This window comes from Pinus tabuliformis, chromosome 1_1 (assembly GCF_031772625.1).
Source record: "Pinus tabuliformis cultivar Carrire ecotype Pingquan chromosome 1_1, CPIR1, whole genome shotgun sequence".
In the NCBI taxonomy this organism is placed as follows: Eukaryota; Viridiplantae; Streptophyta; class Pinopsida; order Pinales; family Pinaceae; genus Pinus; species Pinus tabuliformis.
Window position 1 is genome coordinate 269,165,694 of NC_142297.1, and position 20,754 is coordinate 269,186,447.

Sequence of the window (20,754 nt, forward strand, 5' to 3'; positions counted from 1 at the left end):
GTTATGGGCTGAAGTTGCTTCTATGTCAATTTTTGGAGGTTCTCCTGCAATTTCTTTGGAATGAATGGAAGTTGAAGATTGTTTATTAGGTTGTTGATTATCTGAAACATCTTCAACTATTGGATTGTTTGGGTTCGGAATTGCTTTAGGAAAAGTTTGTATAGGAGGGTTCTTGATTTTAGCTTTGGTAGGTTGCTTGGTTTCTTTCTGTTTATTGTTTTCAGGGACATCTATCCTTCTGCTTCTCAGATTGTATTGCTTGTGGACTTCACAGATGGCAGTGTCATATCCCTCCCTAAAACCAAATGATTCACCTGATTGGATCTGGAATTGATTAAGAGTATGAGCTTCTTGGTCTTCTTGGGTCAAGAAAATCTATTGTTCACTATTGAGCCCCATTAAGTTAATTTGAGTGTCTTCTGTTGGTTCACTAGAAGTTGAAGCTTCTGCATATTTTTCTTGGAATGGAGGTCTAATGTTTTGGTTAGGGCTAGCCTTCCTAGTATTGGGGTTCTGATTTTTTCTAAAGTTTGGATTTCTCCCAGTGTTGCTCGACTAACCATCCCAAGGGGACTTCCTCTCAATTGTTTCTACTATATCACCGAGTCTATCCATTCCTTTAATGATAACATCTAATTTTGTTCAAAGGTAGAAGTTTCTTCCTTGATGGGTATCCTCCTTTCAGCTCTAGCCTGAGCTCGTTTAGAAATCAGGTTGGCCTCAACACTGACAACTATACTCTGCATGTCTTCTAGGCTTCAAGGAGCTCTTTCCCTAAGCTGGTATGCCATGTCAGAGTCAAATGCATCAGGGAATTTGATCAAGGCCAAGTCTGGTAGAGGTTTGAGATTCTGAGTAATAGCATTGTATACATTGTTAAATCTAGTGCAGTAATCTTGAACAGTTTCTTGTGGGCCTTGTTTCAAGTTTTCATATTCTGATAAAATGTGGAGAGGATATTTTTTCTTTTCCCATCTGTTTAAGAAGGTCTGATAAAGAGCCTATGGATCATTGATAGTATTTTTAGGGAGTTCTCTAAACCAGGTTCTAACATCTCTAGTTAAGCTTTGGACAAAGACTTTCATTCTTACATCATCATCATCAATCTCATAGTTTTCAAAATAATCCATCATTTTCATGGTGTATTGTTGCACTGTGTAAGTGCGAGTACCATCAAAATAGGTGATATTGCTTTGATAATCTTGAGGCATAGCCCCTGGATTTGCAGGTAATTGCAGGGGAGCATATCAGTTTGCCATATTTGCAGAGATAAGTGTAACAGCTGGAAGAACAGGGATACCAGTTGAAATATGTGCTGTGGATGGGGGAGTGGAAAAGATGGTTTGAAGTGCTAAGGGTGAACTAGGAGATGCAACAGTAATGGCATAAACGATTTGCGCTTTTCCAGGAGTAAGCTCAGATTGGATAAGGTTCTGTTGGCTTCTAAGGTTCTTAGGAATTAGATTAGGATTTTGAAACACAGGTGGGGGATTTGGATCTGGATTTGATCTAGTGTAACAGATCTTCTTCTTTGGAGCCAGCTTCTAAGTATGTTTTTGTTTTTCTTGAAATATCTTAACAATACAACTTTTACAGTGTCTTGTAGGAAGTTTTAAAATATGCGAGTTTTGAATTTTCCTAAAGATCTAATTTAAAGAAGGAACTGATCAAGTATTTGAGACGACTGTTCAAAGTATAAACTAGATTGGAGATAGACTGGAACAACTTTTATTTACTCCTGCAATTGCATAGAAAAAGCAGTTTCAAAGGCTACCTGGGCAACTTCAGGCTTCATCTGTAGTTTATAAAATAAACAGTAGTAACAAACAATTTGTTCGATCCCCAGTGGAGTCACCAATGATGTTATCACTCAGGTTGTTCCCCAAAGTTGTAGGAAAGGGAATATGGCTGAGGTAACCACAGACCAATCTTTTAGATACAGGTTCTAGCCAATCTGCATCCAGAGAGGGCTCTCTCTTTATAATTTAGCTTTGTTTTGAGGTATATTAGGCTAGTTATGAAGTACAAGGGTTTTGTTTTGAGTTTGGTTGGAGGAATGGAGTTTCAATAGAACAGTGAGGTAAAACTGAAGAGTTTCAGTCCATTGGGCATGATGGAGTCAAAGGAGGATAGCTTTTTGGATTTGGTTTTTCCACCAAGGATGGTATCACAGAGAAAGGTAATCAAACATGGAACAATTCATAGGCTGGAGTAAGGCAGAATGGAGTCAATGGGTGAAGGGCAATTAAGAATCCTTCAGCATGTTGACAGAGGGAAAATAGTTGATTACTGTTAAGGAGAAGTTAAGAATTCATTAGCAAATATTCAAGATGGAAGAATCATGGGAAACAGGGGCAATTAAGAATTCATTGTTTATTCTAATTCTAAAGAAAACATTAATAATAACAAAGACTGAACACAGAGTGTAATTGAGAAAATTCTAAGTTATTATTTTTCTCTATTATTTAGATCATGAAACACAGATGATATAGTAAGCACAGAAACTGTAAAACACAAGTTAGAAGGGACTTATTGATCCATAAGATGATTTAAGAATTTTGTAGCATGGCCCTTAGCAGCCATTCCTCATTCAGTAAGCCAGAAAAAAATGGTTCCAACAACCTTTTATTCCAAAAAACTTCAAAATTACAGCAAAGTCTGAGAATGCATCCCAATAAACCAACCCCAAATACTTCGTCTGGGGGGGTATTTCTACAAAAATGTCAAGATATCATACAAAATATCTGATAAAAATAATATCTACTGACAGTTAATTCTTCTTTTGCACAGATAGAGACAGACAATCTCGAAAACATGGAGACAATAAATAGAGGCAATAAATTCATGCTGCGCTGGTTGATTCGTCTTTATGAGATGTACTGGAGGTAGGTGCTGCAAGTCAGTTTCCAACTATCTTCTATTGATCCTTTGTGCTGGTTATTATGCCTTGGCTGGACTTCCTTTAACTCTGATGTTATGCGCTTTGCCCCGCATGACTGTAATTCATTTCTGTTCTGCGCATTATAGTAGATGGTCCAAAATTATGCATTGACCAAAGATAAATTTACAGGATTTTTAACATGCTTTGCCACCATTCTGGTCCTAGTAATTTATGTCTCTGCAGCTTCCTTAGAGTTTTTGCAGTCTCTGTGTACCTAAAGAAATTAGGTGGGATGGTGAACAGATGCTTCACCTCATGCTCTATGTAGAATAGATTTTCCAGGCTGTCATAAAGAGACTGGCCAGATGGAAGTGCCTTCTCTCTTGAAGTGCTTGAAGATGCATTAGATTGATTAGCACCATATGTATTTAATTTACGTACATATTCCTTGTGCTTCATCAGATGATCATTACTTCCCAAAGGACGTGGAAAACCTTTTTGATGTAGGACTGTAAATTTTTCTATGAAAGAATCAATCTCTACTCGCATGTCCTGGTATCTTCTGTCCAAGTTTTGCATTAGAGTTCTCATGGTTATAACTCTCTTGATGTCTAGAATGGTTCCTGTTTCTGTCTCTAATATCTAGTGCTCCTAGTTCTTCACTGGTCTTGGTATTCAAAAAATGTATTAGCCTGTTAGCTTGCTCGGGCATCTGTCCCAATAAGGCTCTTGTTTTCTTAATTTTCACTTGGGCCACTCTTATCAAATTAATATGTTCATAAATGCTTTGAATATATCTCCACACATCACTAAGAGATTGAGTGATGTTGGACCACAAAATTCCTCTGATTTCTTCTAGAGGCTTATCCTGAGAGAGATCCTTCTCTAAGGCTCTTACCTTGTTCTCCAATGCTTTGACTTACCTTGTTTTCTCTGCCACATTCATCTTGGATTTATCATAGTTTTGTTCAACCTTTTCCAATTTTTCTTTGACTTGTTTCAGCTCTGATACTTGGAGTTTCAACTCCTCCATGGCTTTTATTAATTTCTCTATAGTCATAGTTGTATTGATGCTTAGTGTTGTTGCTGAGGTACCTGTGGTGATTTCTACTGTTAATGCCGGGACAGTGGGAGGCACTGCTGTTATAACTATGGGAGGGGCATTTGTGAATGTTGGAGCTACTTCAGGTGGCTGGGAGGTCGACTCTCCCTGCTTTTCTTGTAGTGCTTTCTCTAATGCCTACTCTGTTTCACTCAATCTTTCATTCAGCCTCATGAGCAGGTCCATCATGTCCTCTTCGGATTTCTGCTGCACAAAATCTGCTGTCTGTGGACGCATAGAAGGAGGCATTTTGAGCTATTTTTTGAGGGCAACAATGTTCTCTTCCTTTTTCTTCATTAGTTATTTTATGCCTTTGGCATCTTTGGGATCATGTCCGAGTTAAATGATGATGTCCTCCAAGGATTTGATCCTATTGTCCTTTGCTAAAGAAGAAGATTTCTCTAAATCCAACTGAGCTGAGGTATTATTTAAGGAATTTTGCATTTTATGAGCCAACATTACTTTATCAACTAGCGTGGAATACACCATCTCTCCAGTATGTTTGTGCAGCTCAATTTGGTCTATTGGATGAATGTCCTTGGTCAAGACCTCCAGATTTGTCCTGATGTAGTCAGCTGCTGATTTTGGTTGCTGCACCTTAGGCTTAAAATAACTCATGATCATTTTTCCCTCCTTAATGTCATAGGCAGACATAAATCTTTGCTGTTTTGTGGGGTCCATCTTAATATATTGGTTATAAATTTGCAACCTTAGTGGATCATTTCTAGCCTTTATCTCTGTGAATGTTCTTTTGATGTCAGAGGTCTGCTTACTTAATGGCCTAGTGGATGAAACTTCCACACTATGCTACCTTTCTAGCTCCTACCTGTGTGAGCTGGTTGATGTGTCTATCACTGGGGAGGTCTGTGGGATGGTTGCCCACTCTCCTCTTAGACTTTATAGATAGAGGATTCAGCCTTTGCCTTTTTTCACCTGGCTGTTCTGCAGGTCCACTGATGGGTGTGGCCTCTTCTTTGTCTCTTTTCTTGCCTTTCTCCTTATTTATAGGAGTCTGTAACGCTGGTATCTCTCGTGCTTTAGTTTGTACCGAAGGAATTTTCCCCTGCTGATCAGTCATTGCTTGTTGCTCCATGTTTGCCACTTCCTTTCCCTTAGAAGACCCTGTACCTGGTGCACTGGTTTCCTATACAGGTTGCTGTGAAGTTCCAACAGAGGAAGTACCTACTCCGGCTTGTTGAGGTAGCTTGAAAGATACCTGTCCAAAAGAGTCCAGGTCAATGGTCTTTTCAAGATCTTTCATAGCTTGTTCCATCACTTCTTACTGAGTAAGCTCTTCTATTAATGTACCCTCTACCCACTCATCCTGATTAGAAAATCTCTCTATTTCAGGGATTCTAAAATGTTTATAGGCCGATAGCTTGTTTTTTACTTTTCTGTCACTTATAAAGCTATTTGGGTCATATGGTACCCACTAGAAGCTTTTCTTTAATTTAAGTTCTTCCCCCAATATCCTATCAGCATCTTCCCATGCCTCCCTCTTGTTAATGATAAATAGGCCTAACTGGTTTCTTATTCTTAGCCGAGCCTTTTTCTTTACATTGCAAAAGTGATTTAAATCTACATTGATAAGTTTCCTGAAATACTCTAGTGCAAACAGTCTCATAGGCACATATTTGGGCAGCTTATAAGGGCACAACTCACAGCCATATATCTTGATTGCGATGTGATTCTGGTAGAGGTACCAGTCACCTATTTTGTAGTTTTTGGAGAGCTGTAAAATCTTCTTTATATCCCCAGAGAGCCTAGGAGGAGTAGCTCCTATCGATAAAGTGGAGGCTGGATGTATAAACCTGTCAATGAATTCACAGTAGTTATAAGGGGATTTAGAAACATTGTGGAAGACTGAGGTCCAAAAGATCACAGACCTCCTCTCTCCTTTGGAATCTAATTTTCTGATAGGAAATGAAAAGTTGTTTGTCTGATAATATAGCAGAAGGTGATATGTGAATGAAGTGTACTTGAAGACTCCTTCTCTTTCCAGATTTATGAATTGCTCATTGATTTTATTGGTAATGAAAGAGGCATAATCATATTTAACAACAGGGGTTGTCCTGGAATAAACATTGACAACATAACAAAGATGGTCTCATCAACATATTCACTGGTTTTGACTCCCAAGATATAGGATATCATGTCAAGAATAAGCCTACCAGTTTCAGTAAACCAGGCATGTACATAGGGAGGTGGGCTTTGAGGCTAGCAATCTGGCTTCATAAATAACTTAGCAATCCAGGTTATTTCTGCACTGGACAATTGAGATCTTTGCTCAAGCAAAAATCCCATGGAAAGAGGAGCAAGGGGTTGAGCTGGATGGAAGTGCAAAATTTCATTAATAGATTCAGTAGTTATGTAGAAAAGAACAATTTATGATGGAGTCATAATTGCTTTATTGACCGGATCATAGTTTACACATCAATGGTGGATAAGGTCTGGGAACACATTAACTGCGGGAAGGTAATATCTGTGGAGATTAGATTCCCATATTCCATGGATATCAGAGTTACTCAGGTGACTATTTCTAATTCTGTAAAATGCCTGGAGATGGTTCATATCACTAGATAACTCTTTAATTTGAAAATCTCTATCAGCCAAGGGCAACCAGTACTGGTCTTTGTGAGGTGCATTGAGGGGTGCGACATTGAGCTCCATAGGGGCTTCCATGTTGATTTCTCTATGTTTTTAAACTGGAGTTCAAGTTTCTTTGGGAAAAAACAGGAAAAAGAGCAGTTCTGGATGTCTTGGTATGGAAATTATGGACTGCTTCAGCTTGAATTTGGCTTTTATAGGTATAATTTACAGAGGAAAACTGAAAATATAGGTTCGGGAGGTGGGACGGGGTAAATACCTGTATTTTGGAGGCGAACCAGTGTAATTTGTAGGTTGACCGACGAGTTGCGGAGCAGGATGCTGGACTTTGCTTGGTCGGGTGGCAGACTGGACGCTTTTGTAGTTGCTTGGACGTAGTTTGCATGCAACATTTTCGCAGAAAAACAAATGAAAATGGGTGAAAATGACATTTTCACGAGTTTTTAACAAAAATTGGCTTCGCGAGGCTTTTTGGCGCTTTTCGGTCGGATGACGTCATCGGGATGTGACGTTTTGTCGTGACGCGGGGGTACAGAGTGCTGATTTGGAGGTGACGTGGTGATGACGTCAGTGGGCGGGGTCAGCGAGAGGGTGGTAAGCAGTATCAGCCCGCACCGCTTATCAGCTCAAGCAGATTTGGTGGGGAGGGCCGCGAGCATGGTGGGGGGCACCATGTGTCCCTAGTACGGTGGTAATACCACCGGCTCCCCGGGTGGTAAACATCGGCGGCGGAGGGCCTGGCGATATGATCATGGGCCGTCCGATGAGCGGGCCCGGATCCAACGGTTGGCGCTCAATGGAGATGGCAGAGGGTTACGGTGCGAGGGCCTACGTATAAAATCAATGTTTCAATGCTATTTGGGCTTGATATGATTGGTGGCGGGGTGATTTTTTAATCAATTAACATGGGGTTAGTTGATTTCAAAACAATGCACAGGGGATGGTTATTATATGGTTCCGGGTGAACCGATAATCCCTGTTTTAACCAGAAATATGGCCGTAATCGACTGGGGATGGGATTATTACATGTTGGGGGTTTTATTGTATAGATATATTAATACAGGGGAAGGGGAATTTATAAGGGATTTAATACTTATCATGTTAGTAGTTAATATGAGTTTATGAAAAATAGGCGCTAATTTAAAGTTCAACAACTTAGGCTAAAGGAACGAAAGGATTTTTACACAAGAGATGTGGCTTCTTTGCCTAAAGCAAGAATGTTATTTTACTTAGGATTTTTCATGAAATGGAGTGATTTAGGAGTATTGAGCAGATCTCAATATCCTTGGGGGGAGGTTAGTAAGTGATTTTGGGAGAAGTGTGAAGGGAAGTTAGTCATGCCTCACTTGATTTGTAACCAAACAGTTGCCATGGTACTTATGATATTAATAAGGTGAACATCTTTGAGAGAAAAAACTAATCATAAGCATGCTTCAGAAACACCAAAACTACCTATTCAGCCTATTATACCCAACTTTTCCTCCTTTTCTTTGGGTGCACTTGGACTGGAAAACCCTCTTTTTCTTCTTTTCTTTTGACTGCAACCCTATCTAGATCTACCCTTATCACATCCAACGGCTCAGGTTTAACAATTGAGCTCCTTTACCTCTCCACCTAACTACTTATCTGCCAAGATTGAACAGTTTGAACAGATTTTATTCTCTATATCTAAAACAGGAAATTCAAACATGAACTGGCCAAGATTAATCTGTTTGGCCATTCATCGACTGTGGCAAGAGTCAACCAACTGCACACAATGAGATTCTTTGCAAAAATAGAATAGTAGTGGAATTTTGGACTAGCACACTTTCATGGTCCTTTTCTTTGGGGTTCATTCCTTTCATTTTTTCGCTTGAACATTTCATTCTTTTTACCCTTTGATCTTTCTTTTAGGGTATACCCTCTATTCATTTTTTTATTTTTTTATTTTTTCAAAATATGGAAAACCTTTGCAGCAGGGAAAGGATGAACATATTAGGGATTTTAACCAGTCAATCATGAAATATGACACCTATTGGTATAGGAGCATAACAAGCTCTATAAAAAATAGATTTTCTGTCATACAAGTAAGGACTTCCTAAAACAATTCCACATATATCCAAAGTAATTATGTCTAACTCAACCTCATCTACAAATGCTGACCCAAAAGAAAACTTGATTTTGCATTGTCTAGTCACTTGTAGTTGTGTTTTATCACTTAACCATCCTAATGGGTATGGTTTCTTGTGAGGTGTAGTCAGTAATCCCAAATTCTTTACAATTGTTTCAGAAATTAATTTACTTGTGAGCCACTATCAAGCAAAGTATCAATCTTTTGATTTTTGGAGATAACTCAAATATGGAAAAGCTCATGCCTTTTTCTCTCATTTTCTTCATCAATAGTAGATTGTGCAGAATTACTAGTAGATGCTTCAGAATTCTTACCTTTTATAACTATGGCCAAAATATTTGTTTCATCTCCTGAGTCTGACCCCAAATCTTTCTGAATAGTTGCAGTAGTCTTCTTCTTCTTTCCCTCAAACTTCTTAGGTCTTCGCTCCGGATGCAGAATCCAAAAATTCTCATCATCATGCCCATCCTTCTTACAGTGAGTGCATGAAGACTTGCCCTTCTATACAGTATTTTCCTTCCTTGCTTTCCATTTATGTTTTATTTTCTCCTTATTCTTGCTTGCAATAGGTTTGGATGAACCCCAAACTTCTGGATTTCCATTCTTTCCTCTAGCTTCTAGATGAGTAGCTTGAACAGATACCTCATCTATACTAGTGGGATTAAACATGAGGATAGTGTGCCTCATGTAGCTGTGTAGACCACCAATGTACTTCAACAAATTCTCAGGTGTGTCTAATGAGATTCCTAGAATCAATGCTCTCTTCCTAAATTCTTGGGTGTATCCTTGTACACTTTGCCTTTTCAATTGTCAATGAGTTTTTCAGCTCATCATGGCTTGCTGCATGTAAGCCAATGTATAGAACTGCTTTTTGATTGCAGAAACAAATTCACTCGAGACAGAAAGAGTCTTACCATGTCTCTTCAAGTCAGCTTGGGTCCTGCCTTCCCACCAAACCAAGGCAGTGCCTCCAAGTCATAGGCTTGCCAGTTGAATCTTGCTCTTGTCTGAATCAATACTCTGCACTCTGTAATAAACATCAATTTGTCTAATCCAATTGTCCAACTTTTCTGCATTCAACTCTCCATCATATATTGGTAAATGAAATTTAACATCTAGCTTAATCAAATATGTCTTCTTTGTATGTTCAGGGCTAATAAAAGGTGTGAGAAAGCTTTCCTCCTTCCCTTTACCGTTTGAGTGGTCATGGAGGAAAGATTCTTCTTCTCTTTATCTTGCTTAAAGCCTGATGAGTCTTCATCCTTGTGTTTTCTAAATCCTTATACATTTTCTCTACCATGGATCTTATGGCTAGGAAACTATCTATGAATTGAGCATCTGGCCCCACAGAACCTTCCTCTGACATTGTCTTCTGAGGATAGACTCATCCAATCTCAGGATTAGTTTAGACCAACTCTCCTTCTCCTAATTTGAGCTTTGATCTATTTAGAATTCAACAGCTAATCCAGCACAAGCTTGTCTAACCTTAACAGCCTAAAGCTCTGATACCACTTGATCTGAGAATCACTTGTGAGTGATCTTAGTTAATTAATTAATGAATAAAGGTATTGTAGACACACGTGCTAGTGTGTGTCCATGTTATCTTAGACAATGGATCGATAAGATTGCAAAATACACAGACACGAGAAAACAATAAGAGAAACATAGCAAGCAAGATGAAAAACACAACAAAATTTAATAAGGAGTTCACCCTATCCTCCAGGGCTACGTCTCCGGTCTAGCTTTCAGTGGTGGCCTTCTTTTATTGTGTTTCTAAGTAGAGTTTTACAATGAGGAGCTCAATTTGAGTCTCCTAGAATAGAGGATGCTTAGTAGGGTGGTTCTTGGATTCCCAAAGCCACTAGAGTGCATAGTCTCTTCCTTACCAAGCCTTGACCTCAACTGGTCTTAATGGGCTGAGTCCAATTTGGTACTCAGTTCCTGATAGATATCCTCACAGGGATTACTTGAATCTCTAAAGCCTTCTGTCTGCTCGATGCTTCATTAACTCTGTAGGTCAACTCAACTCTTTGTTCTCTGCTACTTTCTTTCTTACAATGCTCTCTCTTGTTCTTCACTGTCTTCTCTTTCTCACACAATGCTCTCTGCAGTTCTCTATACAGTTCTCCTTGTCTACCCATGGATTAAAGCTAATTCGTCCCTTTGACTGTTCGCTTCCTCTTCCGCCTCTTCGGATCGCCTGCTACTGTTCGCTTGGAATCCCTTGCCTCTATGTCATCGCCACTGCGTGAAGTCTCACAGGGAGGTGGCCACTTGACCTCTCACGAACTTCACCAACTCTTCCTCAAATGGTTTGATATTTCAGTTGCTTTTTGTGAAATGATTCATCCGCTAACTCAATTTTCCAATCGGACTTCAAATCTTTATATGTCATGGCTTATTCCTCCTGTCAAATCTGGTTTCCCATCGGATGCAATCTCCGCCATTAGATCTGGGGCCTCCAGATCCTACGATGTTCTCTCTTATCGCACGGTTGACTTTCTCGGACATTAGCCCATGATGAAAGGTAGTTTTCTCTCTCATCCATTGGACATGCGTCATTCAATGTATGGCATCACTAGGTCTCTTGACAAACTCGCTTACTGCCCGAAACACCTTCGATATTCCACCGGTTTTGGAGCATGGGACCTACCTATCTTTTCAGCGCTTTCCCCATGGTTTTCGGCTTTACTTGTGACCGAGTGCTTAGGGCTATTCCTTCTCGAGGGGTTTTTCCCTACGCTAATCGCGCATCAGAAACGGCCTCCGTTTTCTAATCCGAACTTCCTAACTACTAGTTTGAGCCACTGCGTAGTCTCCATGGCCAACGGTCAGCGCGCTTTGACCGAGGCCCTCGTCATTCCTTGCTGGATACAAACTACCACTCTCCAAAGGTCTTCCTAATAGCTCATTGTTCACAAGTTTCTGAAGTCTGTCATGATTTGAAACAGTCATAGAACTTTGATAATTTTTCATGGATCCAATTCGGATCAAAGAGACATAAGAAACAAGGGTTACCTCATGAGTTTATCACAATAAATGCATATCAATTGGTGCAAAAAGGATGGAATGATGGGTGAAAAGGTAAGGAAAAGATAAGAAGATTTATTTCCCAGCAGTAGGGACATCAATGATATCCTTAGGATGCAACAAATTGAAGATGAAAACCTAGAGGAGTATCTTGAACAATTCCTATACAATATTCACAAATCTCATGGGTCCAACTTAAATGAAAAGATTATCATAACTGTGTTCCTAAAATGGCCAAGAGATGATTGCATTGAAACATTAAACCTACTTAGTAGTGGAGACATTTATAAGAAACCATTTGCTAAAGTAATCGAGATTTGTCGCACCTATTCCAGGAGCCAAGATAATGTAGGCAAAAAGATTCGGGAACTTAGAGATAATTCTAGGGACTATGTGCAAAATAAAATTGTAGCTAATGTTATTACAAGAGTCGAGCTAGGAAACCTATTAGAAAATTTTAAAACTAATATACTGAACACAATCAATGACTAGCTAGACACTATGAAAATCAAACAAAAACAAGAGGCTGAAAAGGAATCCATGGCAGTCTTTTGTTCCAAGTGTAGACATAAACATGTAGAGAGGAAATATCCTTTAAATACCATTGATATTTGTGGAAACTGCACACTTAAACATTCAACCGAGAAGTGCCCATCACTTCCTAGCTTACAAGCCATCTACAAGGGGAATGCTGAAACCATTAACAAACCTCAAGTGACCCAAAGACCCACCTGGAGAGGCCAGAGTTAGAATATGTTTTTGGACCCAAATTCTCAAGGTTATATCTAGACTCATCCTTGGACCTTTCCTGCATACTACCCTCCTTGGGCTGCTCAGCAACCAAAAAATACTACCTGGAGCCAGAATTGGAGGACAAACCCCTACACCAACACCTATTAACCCCATTCCCAAGTCTATGCACCTTATCCAAATATGCTAAGTACCTCGTATAATCTGACCATGCAAACCTATCAACAAGCCTATAACCACAACATGTATCAACATCCTACAATGCCACCGCCTCCTTTGCATCTGTTATTACCCCTCCTTGGGCTGCTCAGCAACCACAAAATACTACCTGGAGCCAGAATTGGAGGACAAACCCCTACACCAACACCTATCAACCCCATTCTCAATTCTATGTGCCTTATCCAAATATGCTAAGTACCTCGTATAATCTGACCATGCAAACCTATCAACAAGCCTATAACCACAACATGTATCAACATCCTACAATGCCACCACCTCCTTTGCATCAGTTACTACCTGCACCTACTAACCCATCATCTTCACAGGGACGTGCTACCATGAACCCACCCTGACCTACACTGTTGCTTGCACAACCCGTCCCTAACCCAAGTCATAATAGGCTACCTCAACTAGTGAAAAACATTGATATTCAACCTTTTCCTACATATATTATCACTGCCATTCCTATGAATGAAATCCAATTAAAATAAGGAAAGACAGTTAACAAAGGAAAATCAGTTGTTGTTATCCAAGAAGAGGTACCCTCCACATCATTCGAAAATCATTTACAAAATGAGAAACAACAACAATCACAGAAATAAGAATCAATTGAACCACCATACATGGAATTACTAATTGTAAATAAGGAAGAGATTTTTCTTGAATATGATTTGGAAAACGAAGTTAAAAATGTCTGCATTAAAATTCAGCTCTTATAAGCAATTAGAGATATTCCCATATACACCAAAATTGTCAAGGATCTATGCATTAAGAAATTGGGGAGGAAGGGGCGTAAGAACCAAAATGTCAAAATCATAAGCCAAATGTCCACTATGATTTTTGATTTTCCTTCCAAATACAATGACCCTGGGAACCTCATTGTCACCATTGAGATGAACAAAGTGCTTCTGCTAAACACTTTCATGGATCTAGGGGCAGCAATAAATGCAATGACCTATGAAACAATGATATCATTACAACTACCTAGACTTAAATCCACTCCTATCCTTTTAGAAATGGTAAAAAAATTTGTCGTCAAAACAATGAGATCCCTAGAGGAAATAATAGTCACTATTTCCTCTTGGCAATATCCCATTGATTTTGTAGTCATTTCTCCAAAAACCTCTAGACCCAGACACCCTGTGGTTTTGGGACGACCATGGTTGGCAATTGCTGATGCCGTCATTGGATGCAAAAATGGAGAAATGATTATTTATAATGGTCCTCACAATCAAGATTTGTCTATTTTTCCACCTACTCAGACAACTACCGAAGTACCATTATGGCTCGAAAACCCATATGGAGACAAAGATTGTATGTTTCCTTTGTTGACATTAGATTAGTATACAGGTCTCTAGGAGCATTCTGATGAACATGTTTTGCAATAGTTTTTAGTTAATAACTCTTGTATTGATTATCCCATCTATTTTAATGGTTATCAACATGTGTTTAGTGATGAGTTTCAGGAAACCTGCCACCTAGTTGTCTTCGCCTCTTTTGCAGCAATGGAGGAAAGCTATGAGCTCACCACAGAACTTGTGGAAATTTTTGAAGCAAAATCTTACATATTGGTACAGGATTGACTGCAGAACAAAGGCAACAGTTGATGAGTATGATTCGCAAACAAACTGGAGCGTTCACCTAGGATTACTTGGATATGAGGGGCATACATCCAGACACTTGCATCCACCATATCTATGCAAATGAAGAAATGAGACATGTTCTACAACCACAAAGGCATATGAACCCAACATTAAAAGACATTGTTAAAGATGAGCTTCAAAAATTTTTGGTTGTAGATTTTATCTACCCCATTTCTAACAGTAAGTGGGTGTCACCTCTGGTAGTGGATCCAAATAAGAATGGAAAGTGGCAAATCTATTTTGACTATAGAGAATTAAACAAGGCCACATTGTGTGACTATTTTTCATTGCCCTTCATTGATCAAGTCCTCAACATGCTTTCAGGTAAGAAATATTTTTCTTTTCTAGATGGGTACAATGGTTACAATCAAATACAAATAGCTTAAGAAGACTATAAGAAGACTACCTTTACATGCCATTGGTGTACTTATGCATATAGAGTCCTTCCCTTTGGTCTTTGTAATGCCCCTGCCATTTTTTAAAGAATTGTACTTCCCATTTTCTCTGATCCGATCCATGACTGTGTGGAAGTATATATGGATGAATTCACAGTTTATGGAGATTACTTTCCAAAGGCTTTGGAAAATCCAGAGAAGGTATTGATTCATTGTCAAGAAGTTGATCTAGCCCTTAGTAACAATAAATGTAGGATGATGCAAACTAAGGGAGTTGTTCTAGGACATCATGTGTCATTTGAAGGGATTCAAGTTGACCCAGCAAAAATTGAGGTAATCGTGTGTATCCCTATTCCGACCTCGCAAAAAGAGGTAAGAAGTTTCTTAGGGCTCACGGGATATTATTGACGATTTATTGTGAATTTCACTAGAATTGCAGCACCATTATTTAAATTTTTAACTAAAGATGCTGAATTTGTATGGAATGTTGACTGTCAACAGCCTTTTCAGGTATTGAAGGAAAAGTTGTCCACAACTCCAATACTAAGAGGGCCAAATGGTCCTTACCTTTTCATATTTGTACATATATTTTACCAGTTATGAGATATTTTTCCATAATGACCATTCTACTGTTAGAATTTTAATGAATAAAGCTATCACTAATGGTAGGATAACTAAATGGTTGATGCTTCTATAAGAATTCAAAATAACTATAATTGATAGGCCTGGAAGAGATAACTTGGAAACTGATTTCTTATCTCATTTGAATCTTGCACATGGAAGGATGCCAACACCAGTGCCTCAGGAATTTCCATATAAAGCATTATTTTCCATTTCCACTATCACTCCTGGGTTCACTTATGTCGTCAATTATCTGGTATCAATAAATCTACCTCAAAACATGTCAGCCCGAGATAAGCATAATATAGTGCAGTGCAGTGCTAGTTTCTCTTGGATCAAAGGAGATCAATTTTATACCGGGCCAAACTTGATTATGAGGTAGTGTGTGTGGGAAGATGACATGTATGATGTTCTAACGCCAGTCATAGCAAGCCTTGTGGTGGCCATTTTTCCGATAGAAGGACGACATACAAAGTTCTCCGTATTGGATACTATTGGCCTACACTCTTTAAAGACACCAAGAAGTTTGTTTTGAGTTGGGACACTTGCCAACGAATGGGAAGTCAAGTTGTATCCAATGAAATGCCTCTTCAACCACAAATTGCCATTTAACCCTTTGAGAAGTGGGCATTGGACTTTGTAGGGCCCATCTCCCTAATGTCAAAGAAGAAAAAATATATTTTGGTGTGCACTGACTACATCACCAAGTGGGTGGAGGGTAAAGCATTGTATGCTCCCACTAAAAAGGAAGTAGTATAATTTTTAAATAATGAATCCATACAGGTGAGGACAAGTTGTAGATAAATTAGAATTTTTGTTCGAGGACATCTTTACGAGATTAATTGTGCCTCGTCAAATCGTCACAGACCAAGGTACACAATTTACATCAAAGTTGGCCAAGGCACTCATGGATAAGTATCAAGTTAAGCACCTCAAATTGACTCCTTACCATCCCCAGGATAATGGGCAAGTGGATTCCACGAACAAAGTTTTGGAATCCATCCTTACAAAAACCATTCAACTACATCACAAGGATTGGGCAGATAAGTTACCAGAAGCACTATGGGCTTCTCGGATCACTTGGAGAAATGTGATTGGACGCACACCTTACAAGTTAGTTTATGGTAAATAAGTTCTCTTGCCTATCGAGTTCCAATTAAAGACATTCATAATTGCCGCTCAATTGGGAATGAATCTAAATGAGGCTCAAGACCAGAGATTGATGCAATTGAATGAAATTGATGAAATCTGGCAAGATGCCTACCATAGAACTGCATTGGTGAAAAACGAAATAGCTCGACGGAACGACAAATTTATTAAGAAGAAATTATTCCATCTAGGTGACTGGGCCTTGTTATAGGATAGTAAGTTTAAGCATTCTATAGGTAAATTATCTACAGGATGGTTAGGACCGTATGAAGTAAACGAAGTTTCTGATAATGGTTCAGTTCATATTTGTAATATCAATGATGATAATACTTCTTTTTATAGTAAATGGTGATCAACTTAAATTTTATCATAAACCACTTTCACGTGATCAACTTTTGTAGGAAGTACAAAAGGATCCAGGTTTGGAGTTGATTCATGCAAATGACCAGCCCCTTGTTGGTTTAGCTGATTAATTTATTTATATTTATATATGTATATGTATATGTATATATATATATATATATATATATATATATATATATATATATATATATATATATATATATATATATATATATATATATATATATATATATATATATATATATATATATATATATATATATATATATATATATATATATATATATATATATAAGCAAGTGGGCTGTCACTTTTCATATCTACAAGTGGTTCTCCCCACAACCCATTGTTACAGGGAAAAGTGTCTACAGAGAACTGCGTATCCCACTAAGGTGTGGTAGCTGCCTTAGAAACAAACAAAGTAAAGCTACTTTCATTTTTCCTTTATGAAATATAGATGAGAGAAGAACAAAAAAGACCAACCTCTGTCTTGCGTTTATCTCCTAGTTCGATTCCTCTCTCTCTTGATAGTTTTTCGCTACTTGCTCCCTTGTACGCCCAGCTTCACAAAGTACCTGTAGGATCACAGTAGCATAACACTATACAAGAACATGGATCTATAATCATAAAAACTCTAGGATTAGATGTAAATTGACCATACAAATGCATAAAACATAAATGACACAAGAGTATGGAGGAAAACTTGAATAGCTTTTATTGATAATCAAGAAAGAGCCAAGGGAGTTACAACCAGTTGTTCTGACCCAACATCATTCTCTCAGCAAGTAAGCCCTTCTTCACCTCATACAAAGCTTAGATCACCCAACACTATGATGTTGTCTCAAGAAACCAACAGTAATTCCTTACAAGATGCAAAATTCCAACCTCTGGATCTCTGGGATGAGGGATCCATATATAGATATCTGTAAGGGAGATGATTCAGCTTGTGATTTGATTAGTGTCTTCCCTCTAATAGTTCTTGCTTCCACTTGGAGATTGATGATCTCTTACTCATCCTTGGTCGAATTCAGAGAGGCAAGTGTCACAGGAGAAGTTTCTGGAAGATTCCATGCCTCTCCACCTCGCGGATTGACACTGCCATTTGTCACTTCTCACCCATCGCAGCCCATAGAAGGGATTTTTGAAATGCAACGCACCCACAGAGTGTACTTAGGTGAGATGCAACGCACTTTGCCTATGGAGCAGCTGAAATGATCATGTTTTGACCAGTTTTGAGCAGTTTTTCATGGAGAACTTCTGGGAGAAGCTGTAATCAGTTGACCTTGTTCCTTTAGGGGTTAGAACAACACTTTTAGGGGCTTAGGCGCCCTTGGTTTATGGACATTTCATGCTTGGGGTTGCAGTGCCCAAAAATTTCTATAACACCCATGTAGAATAAAGGAGGAATTCACTAGAAGAATGTTTATTCCTTTATCTAGGCCTGGTGGATTACGTATGGAAAAGGAACCTGTGGAGCCTTATTTGGAGGAATTTAAACTCTCTAAACATGAATCTCTAGAGCATTGACTGATCCAGGCTCACAAAATGATATGGGCCAGTATAAGTCTAGGGATTCCTTGAGTATAGAATTGTTCTTTTCCGAGCTCAAGGAAATGTTTATGGAAAGGAAACCCCCTGGAGTTTACTATGGGAAATTTAGACTCTCTAAACATGAATGCCTCAAGCACCAACTACTTTAGGCTCATTAAAAAAATAAAGTAGCGGTAGTTTAGGGATCCTTTGGAAATTGAAATATTCTTTTTTGGGCCCAAGGGAATAATTACAAAAAAGAATCCCCCTTGGAGCTCTCTTTCTGGACATTTCCAGCTCCCTAAAGAAGAAATGCCCCAGGCAGTCATCATTCCAGGATTGGTTAAAAATCCATCCATGGATAAGTAGTTTCTTTTTCTGAAGAAAATGAGGAGCATGATATATGGCATCAAGTTATGTTTGAACAGGTTGTGCCCCATACTCTGTCAAATTTCAATTTGTTCTCACATATGAGGATCCTAAAACTATGTCCAAATATGTGTCCTATATTATGTCAAATTGAAAATTTGTTATCACAGTGGGTGTGAAGAAAACCTTCTGGATCATGAAGTGATGATTTTTTATATATATCAAAATGTTTCCTGAGTCAGTACTCATCTTTGCTAGCAATCAAGGATGATCATTTTTACTAATCGACCTGCACAGGTACAAATCCATAGGATCTGTACTCAACTTGTAGAGGTCAAAAATCTTGTCAATTTAATTCCATTTTCAGGATCTAGATCATAGTGCACAGTTGCAGCCAACATCGCTTGTATTTCAGTTCTGATAAGCTACATCAAAATCAAGCAATCAACATGAAATCACTAAAGTGGTTCAGGTACATTCTCTTATTTTTCTTGAATTCAATTAGTAAATGGTTAAACTGTATACCATGGAAATGCACCTCTGAACCTCTCTTAAACTTCACTCATAATCCTATGTCATACTCCCTAACCTGTCTATTCCCAATCCCACAATGATTACACTCCGGCACTTTCGATGAGACACAAACCCACAACTGTCATCCACTCATAATTCCTACTCACTGTGTGATGATATTCGCCCCTGTCTATGCTTAGCCATCGCTTCATGATAACTCCCAGTAATCATGAGGACGATGCGCTAACTCTCCGCCATAATAATCACACTCTACACTATGATGTTCTCACACTCCATCAGATGCTTGCACACTACAATCATACTTCCGCACTTCACACCAGATATGGATATGATGATCATCATGATGATGATCGATATCACACTCCCAATTCATCATGATTGGGTGATCATTCATCTAAATTTTAATACGAGGGTTGTCTATGACCATCGTTATAGAATCAGTAAGAAACCATAGGGCAAGAAATAATTGGGAGAAGAATAATTGCAGTTGAATGTAGGCAACATGGGGGCTAATTACCACGAACCTACATTTGGCCAGTTCACTTGCAGCCTAGAGTATTATTAGTGCAATGGTATTTTTGAGGAAAAGGTTGGATGGCCTTTCTGTAAAGGTTCCAGAGTTACAATGACCAAGTTGTTATGGCATTCATGCAAAGTTTCGATGGGGAGCATGTCCAAGTGGGCAACCTGAATTTTAGAGTCACAGAAGAGTCTATGAGCAGGGCCATTAGGCTATCGGCCATGGGCAAACAATTTTCTAAAGGAGGGCAGCTAGACAGTCCGAATTGTACCATGTTTTTAAAGCTCGCCTATAGGTCTATCAGTTGGGCAAAAGGAGTGCTATGCAATTACATAGAGGAATGATAGCACCCATTGCTTACGATGCTGCAATGCTTTGTAACTTGCAAGCGGAGGTATGGAGTCATGTTCCTTTACCATATTCGATTAATGACTCATTTTATAGAGGACAAACAATTAAACATTCCCCACTTTTTAAAATTAAGTTTGCATATGATGCCTAGAGGAGTGTAATCGCAGGGTAGGAAACCTGAGACCGCATTATACCACCATAGCTTAATCAAAATCCTGTTGGTCATTGATCTCAAGAGGAGGAAAAGGTCGTGGGAAGATTTCCCACTTGAGGAGTCTCTTAGGCAAGAAACCCAAACCAAGGGATGATAATGAGCAGTAGGCCACTCACTGAAACTAGATGATGCCACTCCCCAATCTATATCTGAATCTACACCTACCTCTCTGACCCACTCCCCCACTTCTGTTCTTGAACTCTGCCAGATAGCTAATAATAGTGTGAAGGATGGTGAAAAAGCAGTTCTTGTGGAAGCCCAAGTGGGCTCTGTTAGAGCCTAGATTTTCCTCAGGTTGAAAAGGCAAGGTTCTAGGTCCACATCACACCATGCTCAGCCTCGTAGCTAGCCCTACGAGGATAGGAG